The sequence below is a fragment of the Pithys albifrons genome, chromosome 24 (assembly GCF_047495875.1).
Source record: "Pithys albifrons albifrons isolate INPA30051 chromosome 24, PitAlb_v1, whole genome shotgun sequence".
Taxonomy (NCBI): domain Eukaryota; kingdom Metazoa; phylum Chordata; class Aves; order Passeriformes; family Thamnophilidae; genus Pithys; species Pithys albifrons.
In genome coordinates, this window is record NC_092481.1 from 3,867,711 (window position 1) to 3,884,043 (window position 16,333).

At 55.2% G+C, this 16,333-nt stretch overlaps 1 protein-coding gene across 2 annotated transcripts in view; it reads left to right on the plus strand.

The window, feature by feature from the left end:
* The first annotated feature begins 8,336 nt into the window (after window positions 1-8,336).
* WASF2 (WASP family member 2) overlaps window positions 8,337-16,333 on the plus strand; it is a 34,055-nt gene continuing 26,058 nt past the window's right edge. For both annotated transcript variants that reach the window (XM_071576691.1, XM_071576690.1), the window contains exon 1: window positions 8,337-8,430. The gene's annotated coding sequence lies outside the window, so the exon portion shown is untranslated. The remainder of the gene's footprint in view (window positions 8,431-16,333) is intronic.

The window sequence follows — 16,333 nt, forward strand, 5'->3', positions numbered from 1 at the left end:
ATTTGGGGGGCCTTCATTTCCACCCTCCCGTTCCAAGGGGTGCAGGGTGGAGGTCTGGGAGGTTCCAAGCATTGATGGATCATGGCTCCCCCACCACCCCACCCCATTCTGGCTGGGGGTGTTGCAGCAAGGCCATCTGTGTGCAGAAGGGTGAGATGTGCCCCTTGGGGCAGCCACATTCCCTCAGGGATCAAACTGGAGGGGCTTTGCTCCTCTGTGCCCCTCACCAGGAACCCCACAGGACCCTCAGGGTGAGCTGGGGATGATGGAGGAGGGCTGGGTGCTGCCTTTCCACCCCGGGGTCCCACAGGTGGACCAGCCACATCCCTGCAAGCCCTCTGGAGGTGCTGGGTGGTTCGGGGGTGTCACTTGCACCCCTAATACCCCAACCCAAACTTCACCCAGCAAGCTCCACCAGCTCCCCACGGACTAGTCCCTGTTGGGCACCTTGCCCCCTACACGATGCTTCCCACAAACATCAGTTTTACTCTTTCCCACCCCATTTTTTTCTGTCTCATTTTCAAGTCCCAACAAGCAGCATCAAAAGAGAATTAAATCCTCCCCCCCATCCCCCAGGAGGTAAATCCCACCGGGAGGCATCACCTGGCACGGTCAGAGCCTTGCTGGGCACAGCCAGCTGCTCGGACCACAGCTGGATTTTACTTATTTTATTCTCTTTTTTTCAAGACTCAATTATATCTCTCAAGCAGTGTTAGCAGCTCCAGAGCCTGAAAAGCCTCGTGATGGGGCTGATTGCTGGGGGTTGATCAGCAACAGCCCAGCATTGCCTGGGATTGGGGCAGGGAAAGGAGAAAAGACCTCAAAATTCAGGGGAGAAATGGTTGTTTTGCAATTCCTTTATTTGTTTGGCATGGATTTATTGAAGGTTTCTGGGAGCTGCTTGTGAGGGCACCCAGGGCAAGCCCAGCACGGCCAGGCAGTGCCAAGGGATGTGGGATGAGCCAGGTCCTGGTGCCTGGCGGTACCTCAGAATGGAAATGATGATTTTAATTAAGCAGCTCTGCTGGGAGGAGGGTTCTGGCCTCTCAGGATGCTGCATCTCAGAGCCCAGGGATGCTGCAGGACCGTGGGATGAGGGATGCTTCACATCAGAGGGGTCCAGAGCTGGACCACCACTGAGCCAGAGCACTGACCGCTTGATCCACGGGGAACTTGGATGTGAGATGCTCGGAGCACTGTGCCAGGACCCGGCATGCACCTGGCAAAGGCAGCTCTGCCGCCATTTCCAGTCTTTTCCATCCCCTTGGAAACACGGCAGGAATTTGCCCTGCTGCCCTTTCCTCCTCCCCATCACCTGGGGATGGAGCCAGGGGAATTCCCTGCTCCCGGGACTATGTGCCGGGGTGGAGGATGGTGCGAGTGGAAGCACACATGTTGCACATCCATGTGCACCATCATCCCAGCACGGGGAGCACACGGGATGCCTGTGCTGGTGCCAAGCTCACCCTGGTCCCTGGCACTGGAGTGGGGAAAGGGTCGAGTCGCCCACCCCAACCAGGGCAGCAGCAGGACCTGCCCTCACCCCGCAGTGCCAGGGCCAGCCGAGCCACCGGGAGCTGCCGGGAGGTTTGGACACCCCCTTCTCCTTCAAATTAATGGCTGTGCCGTGAAGAAAATTGAAGCCATTATTCTTTGCTCGCATCCTTTATACCCACCAACTTCAACCACTTGACATGCTAATCACAAGCTAACGAGGGAGGGAGGCGATTTCCCACGTCAGACCTGCAATCCAGCGCATCTGGCAGCCCGGGTGGGGAGCACCTCCGTGTAGGAGCACCGGCACCCCAGTACCAGCCCCTCGGCCCCAGCACCAGTCCTTCCCACCGGCAGCACCCCAACAAACAGCCTGTTCAGCCCTGTTGGAGCCCCCCATGGCTGTGTCACCACAGCTGTCCTTGTCCCCCACTCTCAGACAGACAGAGTGGGGGAACATCTTGGTGTCAGGAGCCACCAACACCCCAGTACTGTCACCCCTGATGCCACACTGGCCCTTCCCACCAGCAAACATCCCCTTTAGCCTCTGTGAAGCCCCCCATGGCTGATGTGAACCCAGAGTGTCCTTGTCCCCCAGGATAGCTAAGACAGGGGCACAGGGCAATGGCAATGCCCCCCAAGGCCATCCCTCCGTGGGCAGCACATGCTGTGTCATGTCCCCACCACAGGATCGGCCTCAGTGCCGGCCGCGGGGGCGGTTGGAGCCCAGCTGGAGCACCAGACCACCCCTGCTTTTCCCAGAGGAACAGCCAGGCCCTTGAAAGATATTTCCAGCCCCCCCCCCCCATGTGTGTGTGTCCCCCCCATTCTCCTTCCGCTCCACCATGTGCTCCAAGGTCCAGCTGAGCCCTGACGCACTCATTGCACCCCCCTGCCCATCCAGGGCTGGATCCATCCCAGCCGCCAGCCGGGCAGAAAGCTCTGGAGTCCATTAACATTCCCCGGAGCGATCTAATCCCCCTCTCTGCCCTGGCTCTGGCTTTCACTTGGTTTTAATCAAGCCCAGCCTGGCGCCTCTTAAATAGGAGGGCGGGTGGCACCCAGCTCCCTGCATGGCACATGGGTGCTGCTGGCCCTGAGCTGGGTGCCAGGGAGGAGGGGGCAGCTGAGGGCAGGGTGTTCACAGGGGTCTCCACTCTCCAGTAATTTTAAAAGGCGTTTTGGAGCTGGAGGAGCTGAGCTCAGCAGAGCTGGGGCCAGCAAAGCCAGGGAATAAAAGCACAAGCGGCTGCAGGGTTGTTATTAATATTTGCTGGATGGTGATGGAAGGGGGGCTCAGCACCAAGGGGAAAAGGCAGGCTGGGATCCCTGGGAAAGGGAGGGGATTTGGCAGCTGGATGCCTGGGTTCCTTTTGGGCACCCCAGTGATGGGTAGGGGGTGCAGGGGCAGTGCCAGCACTCCTGGGAGTGCTGAAGTGGGAGCTGATGCTCCCCACACCAACACCCCTAAAACAAAGCACTGGGGCTCAGCTGAGGCATCCTGGGGGAGACAGGACCATCCCTGGAGTGGGGGCACACAGGGCATCTCCCCTGAGGACCAGGAGGGTGCAGGGAGGACACTCAGGGCATCTCCTCTGGAGACCAGGAGCTGCAGGGGGGACATCTGGGAGGCTCAGCTTCCAGGGACTCTGTCATATCCCTGCTGCAAAGGGAGCAGGAGCTGAGAGGGCAGAGCCTGGATGGGACTGCCCTGAGGAGAGGGATGTTGGACAACCCTGGCTGGGGCTGCAGGCTCTGCTGGATCCCCCCAGGCTGGCAGTAGGGCTGGATATGAGGGTTTGGGGATGCTGGGAAGGGAAGCCACGGGGCAGCACATGGAATTTTGGGGGGCAACATGTGATCTGAAGCGTTTGTTTTTCTGGGGGCCCCGGGTGTGAGTTATCAGCAGCGGCAGAAACGCGGTGCTTCCCGGCCGGGAGTGCGCGCCGGCTCCTCGGGGAGGGATTAAGGGGATTATATTATTATTTGTTATCACTGAGGGGGGGAGAAAAAAAGAAGAAACCTCCATTGCTGGGAACTCTGCCTAATCAGAGCACAGATTAGCTTCCTGCCTCCACCCGGCCGGGATGGGAGCCTGGGAGGGCTCCCCTGTGTCTGTCCCAGTGGGAGTGGGAGCCCAGCAGGGTGACACCAGGCCATGGGGTCCCCAAGGAGCCACCTGGCCTGTAAGCCACGTGTGGGACTGGTTTATGGATGTGCCAGTTACTGCCCAGAGCAGCTGGCAGAGGGAATGGCAGCTTCTTTTCCAGCCTTCCCCAGGACTGTGGGGATCACCCAGAGATGGCGTCACCCCATCCTGGGAGATGTCCCCATGGTTGAGGCAGGAGGGATGCTCTGCCTCGGGGATGGTGAGAGCCACCTCAAAGGCTCCTAGTGAGGGAGAGCTCATGGTGTTCCATCTCCTCCAGCCATGGTGGGCAGAGGGGCAGGAGGATGAGGAGGATGATGTATCCATGAACATCACATTTGGGGCTCCCCCTCTCTCAGTGGGGTCATGAGCCCCATCCTGTCCCTTCATGTGCCCACTAGGGCACCACAGATCCTGTGCTGCTCCCTCCTCATCCTGAGCAGCCCCTGCCTGGGGCGCTCCAGTGGGCTGGGGATGGAGATGCCCTGGAACACCCAGCACAGATGGGCCAGCCCTGCCAAGCTCCATGAATCCAAGGTGTCACACCATGGGGTAGAGATGTGGGACACCCCTGGCTGCTCCAGGAGCTAGTGCAAGCATCTCAGTAGATCCAGCTCTTTTTTTCTCCCTCTTTAAGCCCCATCTGCAGGGCCACAGCCCCCCAGGACCAGCCTTACAAAGACACATCTTGAATTTTCCTTCCCAAAGCCCCCAGTTCCCAGCAAGCAGAGGCCGAGTTAGGTTCAAATGTGGGGTGCAACACTGGGGCAGCCCCTTTCCCACATTCCCTTGCCTGGAGGGAGGCTGAAGCCACCACTCCACTGCAGAGAGCCCATCATTAGAACCCCTTCCACACATCCCATCCGCTGATGGACCCACGATTTCCTTTAGTCTTTTATTTACACTTTATTGCTCTTGTTTTTGCACCGGCAAAGCGCTGCTGGAGAGCACAGAAATCCTTCAGATCTCGGCTGGCAGCAGAGCTCTGCCTAATCATAGTCATTATCTGGAAGCAGGTAATGGGCATCTTTCCCATGTTAATTTGAAAACAGAATCAGCGAGAGCAGGACACCAGGGACAGAGCATGTTCCCGGCACCCACCGCTCCCTCTGGATGATTTCTGGGTGGCTTCTGCAGATGCTGGAGGGGGTGGATTTGGGATGGGGGAACACACAACCCCAGGCACAACCACGTGCCAAGCCTCGTGGCTCAATAAATCAGCCAGGAAAAAGGCTGCTGGCCGGAATCCCGCATGGATGGAGCCTGTCCTTGCTGCCACAGCAATAAAATCCCCTGGCCTTGTTTTTTTGGCTGCGAGGAGGATGATGGTGGCTCTCCCTCCTCCCCACACCACCGTCAGAACTTGCCCCCGTGGCTGGGTCCTTCACTAACAAGGACACGTCCCTTTTATCCCCAGCGGCAGGAGGGGATGGGGATGGAGGTGAGAGGCGAGGATTTCTCCCGGGGCCGGGAGGGGAAGGCTGGGTGGCGTTGGAGTTTCGTTTGCTGAGATACCATTAACGAGTGAGCAAAGGTTGCGGAGTCTCCATGGAGACAAGACAGCAAGAGAAGGGAGCGGGTGTGCGCTGGGTGAGAGCTGATTAGTAAATGTCAGCGGCGCAGCCACTGCCCGCGCCACGCTGGCGCGGGGACCCGCCGGGCAGCGAGTGCCCCGGGCACCCCTCACACCCCCCGGGCACCTCCTGTTCATCCCAGACACTCTGGGAGCCCCAGCCTCCCCATGCACCCCTGGTACTCCGTGTGTCCTGTCTGTCCTGCGTGCCCTGTTGCATCCTGGGTGGTATCCCGTGTACCCCATCCAACCCATGTGCCCTGTTGCATCCTGGGTGTGCCACGCATCCCATGTGTCCTGTGCATTCCAGGCATCCTGTGCATCCTGTGCACTCCAGGTACTCCTCGTGTCCATGTGTCCCAGGCACCCTGGGCTCACCATCCGTCCTGTGTACCCCGTTGTATCCCATGTGGCCTGTGCATCCCAGGTATTCCGTGGATCCCAGACATACTGTACATCCCATATGTCCCGTGCATCCCATGTATCCCATGCACCCCAGGTACTCCATGTGTCCCTGCATCCCAGGTACTCCTTGTGTCCATGTGTCCCAGGCACCCTGGGCACACCATCTGTCCTGTGTACCCCATTGTATCCCAGGTATACTGTGCATCCCACGTGGCTTGTACATCCCAGGCATCCTGTGCATCCCAGGCATCCTGTACATTCCATATGTCCTGTACATCCCATATGTCCTGTACATCCCATATGTCCTGTACATCCCATGTATCCCATGCATCCCATGCACTCCGGGTCCTCCATGTGTCCTGCATCCCAGTTCCCCTGAGCACCCCATCCATCCTGCACACACAATTTCATCCTGGATATTCCATGCACTTCATGTGTCCTGTGCATCCCAGGCACTCTGGGCAACCCTTTCCTCCCCTGTGCCCCATTCCATCCCAAGTATCCCATGTGTCCAGTTGATCCCAGGTAACCTGGCCACCCTGTTCATCCCACGTGCCCCATTGCATCCTTGTGCTCCCTGTATTCCCATGCACCTGGTGCACCCCACATGCCCCACACATCCCTGGGGGCACATCCAGGTGCCCCACACACCCTGTGCATTCCATGCATCCAGCTCCATGGGAATCAGGAATGCAAGAGAAGCCTGGGTGCACGTTTCCAAAGCATCCTCACATCTCTGGTACTGACAGCCCTGGCTGCTTTCCCACAGGGAGCAGGGATGCAGCTGTGCCTGCTGGGATAGGGGCAGTTGGCCAGGGAAGGGACATCCAAGGCTCCAACAAGCTGCCATCTCCTCTCTCCCGTGGAGAATGTCCCCTCTCCATCCCTGGATCACACAGAGAAAGGATGAGGCTGGACCTGCTGGGTCCCGTTTTTGGCAGAATCCAGGCTGAAGGAAGCAGGGCTGGGATGAGGCACCAATTTGTGCCAGAATCTGTCTGGGGTCATCAGAGGCTTGGACGTGGTTGGAGCCCACCTGGGAGGGAAGCAGGAGGCAGAGGCAGCCTGGCTGCCCTTCCCCATCCCCTGGAGAATCATTTACCTCCAGCAAATGCAGGAAAGCACCTGGCAGGCAGGAGCACCAGGGAAACAAGTGTCGGGGGGCACCGTGGTGGGGAGGGGGGGCTGGATCCTGCAGTTTAGCAGGTTTTATTCAGCAGCTATAAACAGAGCTGGAGAGATAAAGGTTGCAGTGCAGATACAGATTAGGTGGGTCCCTTGAGGCTGTGACACCTTGAGATAGAGGCAGATCTTCTTCAAGGGAACGGCTCGCTGGCAGCTTGGAAAACATGGAGCTGAGCGGCCTCCAGCAGCACCTCAGCCCCTGGTTTGCGCCCACAGGGGAGAACTGGGGTTACTGGGGCAGTACAAGGGACTGGGGCAGCATCCCATGTACCCCACCCATCCTGTGTGCCCCTCTGCATCCCAGGTATCCTGGACATCCCCTGTGTCCTGTGCATCCCAGGGACCACGTGCATCCCATATGCCCTGTGAATCCCAGGCACCCTGGGCACCCTCTCCCTCCTGTGTGCACAATTCCATCCGTGCTATCCTATGTATCCCAGGTACTCCATGTGCCCATGTATCCCAGCCAACCTGGGCATCTCATCCATCCTGTGTGCACCATTTCATCCTGGCTACCCCAGACACCTCAATGTATCCTGTGCATCCCAGACGCCCCCATGCATCCTGTGCATCCCAGACACTCCATGTATCCTGTGCATCCCAGACACTCCAACGCATCCTGTGCATCCCAGACACTCCATGTATCCTGTGCATCCCAGACACCCCAATGCATCCTGTACATCCCAGACACCCCAATGCATCCTGTGCATCCCAGACACTCCATGTATCCTGTGCATCCCAGACACCCCAATGCATCCTGTACATCCCAGACACCCCAATGCATCCTGTGCATCCCAGACACTCCATGTATCCTGTGCATCCCAGACACTCCATGTATCCTGTGCATCCCAGGCACCCCAATGCATCCTGTGCATCCCAGACACCCAAGCATCCCAAGTATCCTGTGAATCCCATACCCCCCCATCCCTCCAGCCCTTCTCCCATCCCCGCAGCCCTGCCCTAACCCCCTCCCCACACTCCTGGCCCCACAGCTCCCATCCCAGATCCCAAATCCCCGATGCCAGACCCCCCCGCCTCTGCCGTGGCCCCGCCCTGGTGTGACACCCCCGCTCCCCCAGGTGGAACTTTCCTCGCAGGGCAGGAGACCATAGAGGCGAAAGCCACCACCAAAGGAGAGGTCTGTGAGGGGGGTGAGGAAGAGACAGACACCCCTTCCCTCCAAAGAGACCTGGGAGGATATAGATCTCTGGGCAGACACAAATAAGCATTTTTAACACGTGGCGGCTGTGCGTGGTGCCGCTATTCTCTCCTTTTCCTCTGGAAATTGTCCCCAAACCGCCCATGGCGCCCCCCATCTCTCTCCCCTCATGGTACACCCCTCCCTGTTTACTCTCTTTGCGCGGCCGCCTTGGGTGCGGTTCCTTTGCTGCGCCCGTTGCGTACGCAAGTGACGTAGGACGGCCTTGATGGACAGCTACGTTGTCCAATAGCTTAGCAGCGCCGCTGAGCATCCAGCCAATGGCGCTGCGGCACTGCGGCCGGGGGGAGGCGGGGCGAGGCTCCGTCAGGGCAGGGAGGGGGAGCAGTGGAATGGCGGACGGGCGGGCCGGCCCGCCCTGGTGGTAGCGAGCCCAGTGGCCCGCAGGGCACAGCCGCGGACAGGGTGAGTGCCACAGGGGCGAGCGGCGCCTCCCCGAGCCCTCGGGGCTCCCGCTTCCCCCGGGGAGAGAGGCAGAGGCGCTGGGGTGGGCCGCTAGGCCCTTGCCAAATAGTGAGCTATCTGGGCGAGGCGGGCGGTGTTTCCTGCCACATAGTGAGCCCGCTCAGCTGTGGGCCCGGGCGGGGGTTTTGGGGGGGTCTGTGGTGGGCTGGGGCTCCATCCCCGCGCTGACACTGCGGGGGCCGCGGCTCGGTGCGGGCTGTGTGCCCGGGCCGGGCTGCAGGGAGGGCCGCGGTGTCGGGGGGTCCTGCCCGGGCGGTGGGCACAGCGCGGGGCTGTGTGAGGGAAGTGCCGCCCGCGGGGCTCTCCCGAGGCCTGCCCGGTGTGTGCTGTCCTGGGGCCGGCACGGAGGGCTGGCAGAGCCGGGGATGCGTGGGGGCTCAGGGTGCTGCGGGGTCCCCTCTGCGGGCAGTGCTGGGGGGCACAGGGGGGTCCCTTCCCTTTCCAGGCGTTCCCTGCCCGGGTTTGACATCGGCGCGTGTGGAAACGTGTGTGTGTCAGCGTGCAGAGTCTGCGGGGTGGGACCTGCGTGCCCTTGTTGGTGCCAGTCCTGGTGGTGTTGTGAAGGAAATTTATCCTTCCTGCCTTGTCTTCCAGCCCCACTCCCGTCTGCATCCCTCGGTTTCTCTGGGAATGCTTTAAGGATGTGTCCAAGCCCCTTGGCTATTAACCATCCACACAGCACATAAAACATAAAACTGCTTGGGGTGACACCCTGTGGGTGCTGGAGAACACTTAGGAAAATGCTTTTGGGGTTTTTTTTCCTGAAAAGAGGTTTGGGGCATGGTTGAATAGTTTGGTCGAGTGCACTGACCTCTTGGTGACCTCAGACCGTGTTTCTTCCAGAAAATAAATAGGTTATTAGGGAATGTCCTTGGGGTTGTAACTCACCCGTGTTTAAGTTTGTGTTGGGGTTACTTTGGGGTACAAATAATCTGGGGAAAGGTGAGGATTGCAGCTTCTCCCTGTTAGCTGTTCTTTGACCTCCAGGACCTTCCCGTGGTAGCATTTTTTATTTCCCTGTCCGAGTTTCACATTTGGCCGTTGCTGTTTTACTTTCTGTAGCAGCCCCAGCAGAATTGGGCCCCTCTGTGTGGGTCAGAGCTGTGTGATGTGCTCGTGTCAGGAGTTCAGCACCAGCAAACACTGAAAGTCTTAAATCTCTCAGTGCTACAGATGTTGGTGGACATTAAATTATAATAATAATGATAAAAAACCCTGTATGAAGCCCATCAGCTGCAGGCAGAGTCGTATTTGGTGGAGCTCCTGTAACCCTCACACTGGTGTGTCCTTCATGAAGAATTTGGAGGTGGAGAAGTTGAAATTAAAAGATGCTGGAAGCCACTTGGTGTGTGTGGGGGGTGTTGGTGCTTCCCTGAGGTAAAACTGATGCAAAATGTTGCTTTTCTAGAATCGTGGAATGGTTTGGGTTGGAAGGGACCTTAAAGCCCATCTCATTCCACCCCCTGCCACAGGCAGGGACACTTTCCATGAGACCAGGGAAGTTCCACTTCATGGGAAGTCCTGGAGCCCATGTGTTCAGTCACATGAGGAAGGGGAATGGTTGTGCAGTTATTTTTTCCCCCCATGTTCAACATCTACAGAATCAGTTGCTTCTAAAACTGCAGGAACCCCCAAGCCCCTGCAGGAACCCCCAAGCCCCTGCAGGAACCCCCAAGCCCCTGCAGGAACCCCCAAGCCCCTGCAGGAACCCCCAAGCCCCTGCAGGAACCTCCAACCCCTGCAGGAACCTCCAAATCCTGCAGGAACCCCAAACCCCTGCAGGATCCCCCAACCCCTGCAGGATCCCCCAACCCCTGCAGGATCCCCCAACCCCTGCAGGAACCCCCAAACCCCTGCAGGAATCCCTAACCCCTGCAGGAAACCCCAATCCCTGGAGGAACCCCCAACCCCTGCAGGAACCCCCAAATCCTGCAGGAACCCCAAACCCCTGCAGGAACCCCCAATCCCCTGCAGGAACCCCAATCCCTTGCAGGAACCCTCAATCCCCTGCAGGAACCCCCAATCCCTGCAGGAACCCCAATCCCTGCAGGAACCCCAATCCCTGCGTTGTGACACTTCACTCTGATTTGTCCCCTGTTGACCTTGATGGGGCTTTGCCATGGAAACCAACTCGGAGTTTAATCCCAGACTTAGTTAAAAACAAACCAGGGCCAAGATCTCCCCATGGAGAGACTTTGGAACCCCCTCCCATGCACAGCCAAGGAGGGGCTTTATCCAGGCAGTGCTGGGGAACCCCCAGGCACGAAGTTCTGTGCACTTGGGGTTTTTTTTATATATTTTTTTAAGGAAAGTGCCTGAAAACATGAAGTTTGAGTGGCAGAGCTTTCAAGGCTGATCTTGGCTTAGACTGGAGTTGTCAGTGTTGTCCCTGGGTGGGTTGGAGGTGGTGGGGATTGGAGTTTCTGGGATTTACCTTCCCAAACACTGGTTAAATCCTGGAGCAGTGGGTTTAGCAGCTCCCTGAGACCAGGTGGGGCCTCGCTGTGCTTTGTAAGAGTGGGTGATAAGAGGATAAACTTCAGGGGTCAACTCAATGTCAGCTCTTCCCTAAACTGTCCATTTTCACTGATTTCCAAAAATGATATTTTTTTATCTATCTGGTAACAAGCTCAAGAAGTAAATGCCTCAAATTCAATTTTTTTTTTTAATTTAAACCAATAAAACCCTCCTGGTGGCTCATACCAGTGTAAAACTAAAACTGTTTCCCTGTGAGTAACGTGACACACCACACAGAAATGTTGTGTTTTTTTCAGTTCCAGCTCCGAAGGTATTTGCAGGCAGTGATTCATGGCAGAGAATACAACCTTTCTGATCAGCCCCAGCCCAGTTTCTCTGCGTGCTTTGAATAGATCTCATTCTTCAGGGCTGGTCTAGGAAAAGCTGATTTCATTCACCAAGGTTAGATAATCGTGGCCTGTGGGTGGAGGGGTTAAACCTTCAGTGATTGCCTCATATGCATAAAGTTACAGCAACAAATCCCTCCCCTGGGTTTGCTTTTTTATGTTTTTGAGGTGATAGAAGAACAAAGCAGGTTGGTGGGATTAATGTTTTTCACAAAATCATGTTTTCTTTGGCAGATTGTAATGAGGAAGGTTTCGACTTGGCTTTAATCCTTTCAGGTAGTTTCTGGACTCAAAATGTTTAATGACTTTCAGTGCAAGGTTTGGGGTTTGATGATAATACTGAGCCCTTGGTCCTTCAGCTCAGCAAAATTCGTTGCTCATGAGTCAGTCCCAAACCAGGAAAGGGATTGAATGGGGATTGTGTTTGCATGTGCTGTGCATAAAGTTCCTGCTGTCCCAGAACAGAGTGGGAATCTGGCAAAAACCACTGCCAGAAGCTCCTCTGAGGGTTCCCAGAGCCAGAACAGGCCCTGTCTGGTGGCTCAGCACTGCCCTTGCCCCTTTGTACAGTTTCTAAAGACAAACCAAAAGTGACACTTCCACTGTGTGCAAACCCAGGAAAGGAAACCCCGACTCTTTTCCCAGCCTGTCTGCTGTTTGCAGCAACACTCTGGCTGAAATGGGATCTGTAGTAAGAAATTTGTGTATCTGAGTGTTTATTCTCACTGTGCAAGGATAAATATTTGTGAGATCAGGGCCTTAGTTACCACAGATTAACATTTATTTAAATACTTTAGGTATTTATAAACACAGGATTTAAAAAAGGCTGTGGCAGTGGCTTCTGGGTAATAAGCAAATGACTGCTCAGAACTGAACTCCTCTGGTGACATTGACTTCCTTTTGTATTTCTGCAACTCTGTGTAATAAAAAGACATGCCAGTTCTTTTTTTTTGGGGGGGGAAGCAGATCAGCCTTCACTGCAAAGGATGTGCTTGCTGGAAGGTGATCAGCTTCAGGCCTGATTCTCATTTATATAACATTTCTTTTGCCATCTGAAGGGATATTACCTGAGGGGAAGTTCTGGCCAGGTGAGGGTTGGTCTCTTCTCCCAGGCACTCAGCAATAGGACAAGGGGGCACGATGGGCTCAAGCTCTGCCAGGGGAAATTGAAGTTGGAGAGCAGAAAAAAATTCTTTGCAGAGAGAGTGCTCAGGGATTGGAATGGGCTGCCCAGAGAGGGGGTGGATTCCCCATCCCTGGAGGTTTTTCAACTGAGCTTGGCCGTGGCACTGAGTGCCATGATCTGGTAAAGGGACTGGAGTTGGCCCAAGGGTTGGACTTGATGATCTCAGAGGTCTTTTCCACCCAATCCATTCTGTGATTCTATGGATGTGGCACTGAGAGAGAATCCACCATGTCTTGATCCAACCCCACTGTGATCACCAGCCCAGGGCACAGAGTGCCCTGGGCTGGTGATCACAGTGGGGTTGGATCAAGGGTTGGACTTGCTGATCTCTGAGGTCTCTTCCAACCCAATCCATTCTATGATTCTGTGATTCTGTGGACGTGTCACTGAGTGAGAATCCACCATGTCTTGATCCAACCCTACTGTGATCACCAGCCCAGGGCACAGAGTGCCCTGGGCTGGTGATCACAGTGGGGTTGGATCAAGGGTTGGACTTGATGATCTCTGAGGTCTTTTCCAACCCAATCCATTCTATGATTCTGTGATTAAGGCCTGCAGGATGGTTTTTTCCCTGCCTGGGAGGCAGTGGGAGGTGAGGGCCCTCCCCAAAAGAACTGAAATGTGCACTTCCAGGTTATTTTGTTGAGCAGACAGTGGCCCTGCAAAGTGTTAATCACATCCTCCATCCCAAGCTTGCCTTCCTGCAGTAATGAGCCTGGGAAACAGCTCCTCCAGATCCTGCCCTAATTCCTGAAATCGCAGGGAAGCTTTCTGGAGTTAGTTTGCTGCTGGAGAAGTGGTGGGGCTCAGATATCTCAAATATGCATCTGCCAGGGGCTTTGCTGAAGGAATTTACAGCACTAGGAATCTCTCACAAATGGCTCAGTGGTGACCTGCCCTGTTCCCTCAGTGCCTTCTGTGTCACCTCCTGTTCCACAGCCGTGTCCCAGACTTTTTGGGGAGAAGTGGTGGACAGTGACCTGAGCACTGTCTGGAACTTCCTGAAGGGAAATTCTGGCCAGGTGGGGGTTGGTCTCTTCTCCCAGGCACTCAGCAATAGGACAAGGGGGCATGATGGGCTCAAGCTCTGCCAGGGGAAATTGAAGTTGGAGAGCAGGAAAAAATTCTTTGCAGAGAGAGTGCTCAGGGATTGGAATGGGCTGCCCAGAGAGGGGGTGGATTCCCCATCCCTGGAGGTTTTTCAACTGAGCTTGGCCGTGGCACTGAGTGCCATGATCTGGTAAAGGGACTGGAGTTGGACCAAGGACTGGACTTGATGATCTCAGAGGTCTTTTCCAACCAGTCCATTCTGTGATTCTGTGGATGTGGCACTGAGTGAGAATCCACCATGTCTTGATCCAGCCCTACTGTGATCACCAGCCCAGGGCACTCTGTGCCCTGGGCTGGTGATCACAGTGGGGTTGGATCAAGGGTTGGACTTGCTGATCTTGGAGGTCTCTTCCAACCCAATCCGTTCTATGATTCTATTCCAACCCCTCCCTGGGCAGGGACACCTCCCACTATCCCAGATCACTCCAAGCCCTGTCCAACCTGGCCTTGATGCAGCTCAATAACCTTCTGTGTGGAAGGGGCTTGTTTCATTCTATTGGTGATAAACTTATTTGAGCAACTCCTTTCTACAGCAAAGCCACAGAGATTTGCTATTAACATCCCCTAATTGTCAAGTGAAGGGCATAAAAGGAAGCTTCTTTTCCCTAGCCTGTGATAAATATGGGATTTGCTGCCCCAGGATCTCATGGCTGTGCTGTTTAGATGAGTTCAGGAACAGAGGAGACCAGTTCATGGAAGTGAAATCCGTGAAGGACAATTAAATGGTAGTGTTTGTTTCCACGTGGTCTTGAGGTGTGGAGGGATGCTCCAGCATGGAGCAGGAGGGCAGGGAGAACTGTGCTTGCCTTGTTCCTGTGCTCTTTGTTGGTGCATCTCATACCTGGCCACGATGGAGAGAGGACTCTGGATTATCTGGGGGCTGGATGACCCAGCGTGGATGTCCTTTAATTCCTGTGACTTGTCTTGCTCATTCATTTCCGATGACCTGCCTCTTCCGAGCCTCCATTTCTCCCCACTCATCAAACCAGGCTAATGACTCTGACCTTTTGTTTGTAAAGCAAAAGGAAGAGGATCAACAAAATACTGGAGCTTATTTACTATCATTACTGAAATGATGAGCAATGCCACTTTGTGGCACTTCAAAGAGGCTGCGCGCGTAAGATGCTGGAAATCCCTTGAGAGGGAAAATGTTTCAGATGGAAAAGGAGGAGGGGGGAATATTCCTCATGTTCTCCTCTCCTCAGTGTGCTCTCCTGCAAGGCATGGGGGTGCTGTGTCCCTCCAGCCCTCTCCCCTCCCAGCTGTGCTGACAAAATGTGCTGGTTTTGGTGAAAGCCAGACCTGTTTGTGTCACTGCTCCGAGTTCTGCATAAATTGTTCCCATGCTGTGGAGTTGTGCAAAGTACTTTTGTTGACCTATTGTATTACCACTAATAAGATTGAATGTGGTTTTAATTTCTCATTTCCTCTTTCTCTGGATGCCCTTTTCCTACCACTTAGAGCCTCGCTTCGAGTCTCTTTCTGTCGCTCAAAGAATGAACGATGCTTTGCTTTCAGAGCTCCCGGCACTGGAGGGCTTTAAGTGGCATTCAGAGGAGACTTATCAGCCACAATATCTGATGTATTGGTGTGGCTGCAGTTCATGCATGGAGTGCAAAAAATGGGATTTAATTGGGAGGGAGGGGGAATGGCGGCCTTGGCTGAATGGCTGGGTGAAAGTTCCCCGACCACCCCTTAGCCCAGCAAATAGTTGGCTGAGTGCTTGCCAGAGCGGAAGCGAGTTCCCTTTCAGGCACCCTGCCTTTGTCACCGTCAGAAAAAGCACACACACACTCATGGGTTTGGCCTTGCAGCTGCAAAAAAAAAGCAAAAAAAACCCCAACCAGGCGAGAGAGAACCGAGCACACACCCAGATCCTGTTCTTTCAATACCAACAGCTGCAGAGCCGGTGCTGTGCTGGAGGAAGGCACAGAGCTGTAAACACAGCTTGTGGAAAACCTTTACCTTCTGTCTAGGGCAGCGTGAAATCACTGGCCGCTTCCCTTCTGCAAGCTAAATTAAAAACGGCTGTAATTAACTTAAACAAAATAGCCTTTTGGTTGCTATTGAGGATTCAATGTTGTATCAAGGAGGTTACATCTAGGGGCTGGCTCCACATGAGAGGGTTCCATAAAGCAGCTTATTATAGACCTTGTGGTGAGCTTGGATAGAAGGGCCTGGATCCACAGCATCCCTAATATGGACTAATCTCCCTTTTCCCAAAAAGATCAGTTCAATAAAGTGATGATTCTCTCTCTACTTCAGTACCTGGAGTGCTTGATCCAGATCTGGAGCCCTCAACACAAGAAGGATGTGGAACTGTTGGAGCAAGTCCAGAGGAGGCCCCAGAGATGCTCCAGGGCTGGAGCCCCTCTGGGAGAGCTGGGGAGGTCACCTGGAGAAGAGAAGGGTCCAGGGACACCTGAGAGCCCCTTCCAGTGCCTAAAGGGGCTCCAGGAGAGCTGGAGAGGGACTGGGGACAAGGGATGGAGGGACAGGACACAGGGAATGGCTTCACACTGACAGAGGGCAGGGATAGAGGGAATATTGGGGAGCTCTGTGAAGGCTGTGAGACCCTGGCACAGGCTGCCTCATCCCTGGAAGTGTCCAAGGAGATGTTGGACAGGGCTTGGAGCAACATGGGCTAATGGGAGGTGTCCCAGCCCATGGCAGGGGGTGCGAC